The sequence below is a fragment of the Palaemon carinicauda genome, chromosome 1, assembly GCF_036898095.1.
Source record: "Palaemon carinicauda isolate YSFRI2023 chromosome 1, ASM3689809v2, whole genome shotgun sequence".
Taxonomy (NCBI): domain Eukaryota; kingdom Metazoa; phylum Arthropoda; class Malacostraca; order Decapoda; family Palaemonidae; genus Palaemon; species Palaemon carinicauda.
Window position 1 is genome coordinate 109,383,964 of NC_090725.1, and position 5,689 is coordinate 109,389,652.

Below are 5,689 nucleotides of genomic sequence, written 5' to 3' on the forward strand. Positions count from 1 at the left end.
AATATATATATATATATGTATATATAACGGATTTTGAGCGAAGCGAAAAATCTATTTTTGGGTGAGATAGCCATGGCGTCCTGATGGAAGGTTCCTTTTTGGTAGCTTCCTTGGGTAAATAACTACTAAGATATTCCCAGAGAATTTAACCACAGGTTATCACAGAATTCTAACTTCTGGAGCGAGTATCCTAAAGGTTTCCCTTTTAAGAAATCGTATATCAACAGGGGACGCATGTATTAACGCGCCACATAGCTATCTACACCCCGAACAGAGTTAATGCTTCGGTGTGTAAAGGCGGAGAATAGCTGGGAGCCGTTCCATAGCTAATCTCATCCGTGGCTACTTTTGGTACTCGAGACGTAACAAACGGGCGCCATTGCTAAATGACGTCACGTCCGTCTTCATCCTGAAGCCAGTTGCTTGCCGATCACCATGATACAGCAGAGCAGGGTGGGACCTAAAAACTGGACGAAGTAGCAGGGAAGGTCCATCAGGACGCCATAGCTATCTCACCCAAAAATAGATTTTTCGCTTCGCTCAAAATCCGTTTTTTTGGGCTCAAGCCATGGCGTCCTGATGGAAGAATACCAGAGAATCAATGTATCGTGGTAGATTTTCCCCTATTGGTAAGTGCCAAGGGCTTTGAACAATATAGCATAGTAATCTTAATAAAGAACCGTAGGGAAGAATCTTCCTGCCCCCCTTGGCAGTGAAGTTCCCACGGGCCATGCCGAGATCAAAGTGGTTATTGAAGGGCTATTCACCTTGTTAGAAGAACCTGAAGAACTTGGAGACGAGACTGAATGGTTGGCATTCGTATCGGAACATTCTGGAAGGCAGACAAGTGGTGGTTGGACACTGTGTGCTGAGAAGGTTGGTTTCGTCTCCAGGGTATGAAGAGTAAGTATTCGTATTGGAATATTACGTTGTAAGAGTGAATATAAAATAAGGGTTAGGACCTTAAAATCTCCATTAACCATAAGGAAGGGGATAATAAAACTATGACAGGTATGTATTACATAGTAAGTAGGAGCGGATTGAGACGCACAAGTAATAAAATAGGAATTTTATTTCACAGTTGCAGAAATTAAATGAATTGCAGCAATAAGTAAAGTTAATTTACAGTAATTATAATGTACATAGTAATAAAGACTTGCTCTTGAATCTGAAAGGGAATTTCAAATTTATTAGTAGGCACTCGTTCTCGAGGAACATTAGTCTTTAATTAAAACACATCATGCTCTAGGCATGCGGCACTTGTGTGACAACTATGACATTTCACCTGGGATAAGAACAGTTATAAGAAAGCACTAAGTGTTTTCGACATCACTATGTATCGCTCGAGGGTCAACATAGGCACCCGAAGAGTTAGAGTCCCAAGTAACTCACTGTTCTATGCAGAGTTAGGTGCAGGTTTCATAACACTACCTGCAGCTACCACAAAATGTTTGACTTCGTGCACTTGTTTCGCATAATGTTTGAAGAAAACACGCGAGGACTTCCAGCCTGTGAAGCTTTTAAGGCTTTCGAAGTCCATACTCTGAAAGAAATTCAGAGACGATGCAACTTTTCTAGGATCGTGACCGGCGGGTGTACTGTCGGGATCCGCTCTGCGAATGAAGTAGGTGATTTTCGCTCTTAGTTGTTTCAGTGACAGGTCGCTGCCCGATGTTTCTCCTTTGAAGAGTTGGCCTCCACCAAAGTTCGAAGTTCTGCGAAGATAGACCTTGAGGCTCTCTACTGGGCATAAAGCAGGCATCTTCCTTCAGGGGGCATATTCTCCAGGGGCCCCATCTTTTGGTGGGTAATTCATTTTTGGCGAGAAACGTCGGATCCGGGGAGAGGGTAATGTCTCCTGAATCAGTAAACAGGATATGACCCTCTTCTCTTGACAATGCCACTATTTCGCTGACTCGGGCTCCTGAGGCAAGAGCAAAGAGAAATATAACTTTCTGAGTCAGATCCTTGAGAGGGCATGAATCATTATCCAAGTTGGAGGCGAAATGGAGCACCTTGTCCAATGACCAGGAGATCGGTTTCGGTGGGGGGTGCTGGGCATAGACGAGCGCATGCTTTCGGCAGTTTATTGAAGATGTCGCTGGACAGATCAATTTGGAAGGCATACAATAGTGGTCTAGTCAAGGCCGATTTGCAAGTTGAAATCGTATTGGCTGCTAATCCCTGTCCATGAAGGTGAATGAAGATGGACATGCAGAAATCAATTGTGATTTCCTTAGGATTTTTTGTCTTGACGAAAGAGACCCATTTTCTCCAAGATGATTCGTATTGCCGTCTTGTGGATTCGGTCTTGTATTCCTCGAGGAAGTCTAGACTTTTATTCGAGATCCAAACCTCTTCTTTGCGGCTAGGGAGAGAAAATCATGAGATGAAGGTCCTTGATTTTCGATGATGAAGCGAAGACAGTCGACTTCTGTACTTGTTGGGAGAGAACTGGGCCCGGGAGAGGGATCAGCTTGGGCTGCAGCTCCAGGACCAGGGGGTACCAGTTGCTCCGGGGCCACTTGGGAGCCACTAGGGCTGCTGTCCCTTTGAAGGTTCTCAGCTTGGAGAGGGACTTTCAGCAGAAGGTTGGTGGGAGGGAACAGGTAGATCTTGGACCATCTGTTCCAGTCCAGTGACATGGCATCCACTGCTTCTGCCTTGGGGTCCTCGTACGGGGCACGTACCGAGGAAGTTGATTGTTGTCGCTCGTTGCGAAGAGATCTATCTGAAGTTCTGGGACTTGGTGAGAGATGAAGGAGAATGATCTTGCGTCTAGAGACCATTCCGACTCTATCGGGTTTGTCCGAGATAGAGCATCCGCTGTCACGTTGCGGAATCCTTGTAGGTGAACTGCAGACAGGTGCCATTTCTTCTTCTCTGCCAGACGGAAGATTGGGAGGAGCACCTGATTTATCTGGGGCGATCTTGAGCCTTGGTGATTGAGACATCGAACTACCACCGAGTTGTCTAGGGTTAGACGAATATGGATCGAGGGAGGCGGGGAGAGTTTCTTCAGAGTTAGAAGGACCGCCATGGCCTCCAAGATGTTGATGTGAAACGTCTTGAACAGGGAAGACCATGTGCCTTGAGCCTGTTTTTGGTGGGAGTGACCTCCCCAACCCTCCAGCGAAGCGTCCGTGTGGATGTTGAGTGATGGAGGTGGGTGTTGAAGAGGAATGGACCTTTTCAGGGCCTTTGCTTCCGACCACGGCTTGAGAAGTCGAAGTCTGTTTGGGAGCCGTCTCTTGAGGTCTCTTCGAGCGATGGATGCAGAACGTCTCCAGACTCCCGCGGCATCCTTTAGCTGTGCACGAAGCACTGGGTTTGTTACTGAGGCGAACTGTAGAGAGCCTAGAACTCGTTCCTGCTGGCGTCTTGAGATCCGCTTGGATTTCAGTAGTCGCTTGACAGACCCTGCTATTTCCTTCCTTTTCTTCTGGGGAATGGAAAGGCGGTGTGACTGAAGGTTCCATTGGATTCCTAACCATTGGAACTTCTGAGCTGGAGAGAGGCGAGATTTCTTCACGTTTATCTTGAATCCCAGGTGTTCTAGGTACTGGGTGACTTTGCTGCAGGATTTTACACAATCCTCGGGCGATGGAGCCCAAACTAGCCAATCGTCGAGGTAGGCCATCACCTGGACGTCTCGGAGGCGGAGCTGTTGTACTATGGCGTCCGCCAGCTTTGTGAAGATCCGAGGGGCCACATTGAGGCCGAAGGGCATGGCCCTGAAAGCGTAGCTTTTCCTTTGGAGTCGAAATCCTAGGTAGGAGGAAGCGTGATGGTTCATTGGAACGTGCCAGTAGGCATCCGCCAGGTCTATGGAGACCGTGTACGAACCTCGAGGCAGAAGGGTCCTTATCTGTTGAAGAGTCAGCATCTTGAACTTGTCGTTCGCTATGAACTTGTTGAGGGGGGATAAGTCCAGAATGACTCTGAGTTTGTCGGAGTCTTTCTTGGGGACACAAAACAGTCTCCCTTGGAACCTGGTGGACTTTACCTTCCTTATCACCTTCTTGTTCAAGAGATCTAGGACATATTCTTCCAGAAGGGGGGTTGATTGTTGGAAGAATTGCTGGAATGTTGGGGGTGGTTGAGTCCAACTCCAGCCTAGACCCTTCTTGACGATGCTGTGTGCCCAGGGATCGAAGGTCCAACGATCCTGGAATTGGCGGAGTCTTCCTCCCACCGGAAGCACTTCATTGCTTCTGGTGTCCCGAGGGCTTAATGCCTCGGCTGCTAGCTCCCTTTCCTCCTCTGCCTCTGGAGGGACGGCGAGACGCGTCTCTGCCTGCACCTCTGCTTGAGCCTCTACCTTTGGGACGAAAGGTAGTCGTCTGTTGCTCGAAAGCAGGGGTGAAAACCGGTGACTGTGACAAGACCGGTTGGGTGACCAGCTGAAAGGTCTGCTGTGGCTGAGCTGCCACTTGGGAGGTAGCGGGTCCCGGAAACTGACGTCTTGGTTGACGTTGCTGGGGTTTCTGTTTCGAAGATTTCCTCTTAGGTTGAGGTCTGTCGTCCTGAGAGGATTTCCTCTTTTTTGACATGCCCCACTTGTGGAGAAGGTTCCTATTCTCCGTGGCGGCTTTGTCGGTGATCTCCTTCACAAGGTCAGAAGGAAAGAGGTGTTTACCCCAGATGTTGGAGGAAATCAGCCTCCGGGGTTCGTGTTTCACAGTGGCACCTGCGAACACGAATTCACGACAGGCTCTCCGAGCCTTCATGAAGTGGTACATATCCTTCACCAGGGTTGCCATGTGGGATTTGGCAAGTACCATGTAGTGGTCTGGTACTCTGGTGTCACAGGCCATGATGTCCAGTTGGACCTGGTGGGACATGGATGCTGCGAGCCTCTCCTTCGTATCTTGTTCCCGACGAAGGAGGTGATCGTTGAGTTTCGGGAGGTCTTCATTAAACTGACGTCCGGCGACGTCAGGATCTAGCTTTCCCACCACGAAAGTATGCTGGATGTCCTTCCAGTGTCGAGCGTCGGGGGGAGTCACTATGGAGAAGGGTCTGCACTCCTCCAGTGCAGGGCAGGCTTTTCCCTCTTCCACAGCCTTGAGGCACGCAGCGAAGGCCTTTTCCATGAATGGAAGGACTGCATCCTCGGGTGCGACGTAGGTAGGGTGCTTCTTGCTCAGGGCCGGAAGCTTAGAGCAGGTAAAACCCCTACTTTTAAACGTGTTGGCTAGCATAGCCTGGGCCTTCGCGAGATCGAACACTATCTCCTCTTTTGGTTCGGTCTCTTCTTTAGAGGCAGGTTCAGAGCGAAGCCGGACGTAACAGTCCGGGTAGGCCTCGAAGTTTGGGAAGAACTCCACGTCTTCCAGGGGGACCGTGCCAATCTTGTCGCTGACGAAGATCCTGCCGGTCGCGATAACCATATGCTCAGCATACCTCCATGGGTTGGCATGTGAGCAAGCGGGGAGATCCTTAACCGAGATCTTCTTCGGTTCTTTGGATCCTATCATGGACCTGATGAACTCCTGATTTTCCTTCAGCCTGTCGTCCATGATGGCTTTAATCATCCGGAGCATCTCTTGGGTGGATGGCAACGGTTCCGGGGTAGTGGAGGTAGACGGGAGAGACACTTCCGTCGGTGTAGGAGTAGGGGCGGTGATGGAAGGAGGAGCGACCTCTTGCTCCGACTCGGCGTATTCCACCTGGTCTTCATCATCTT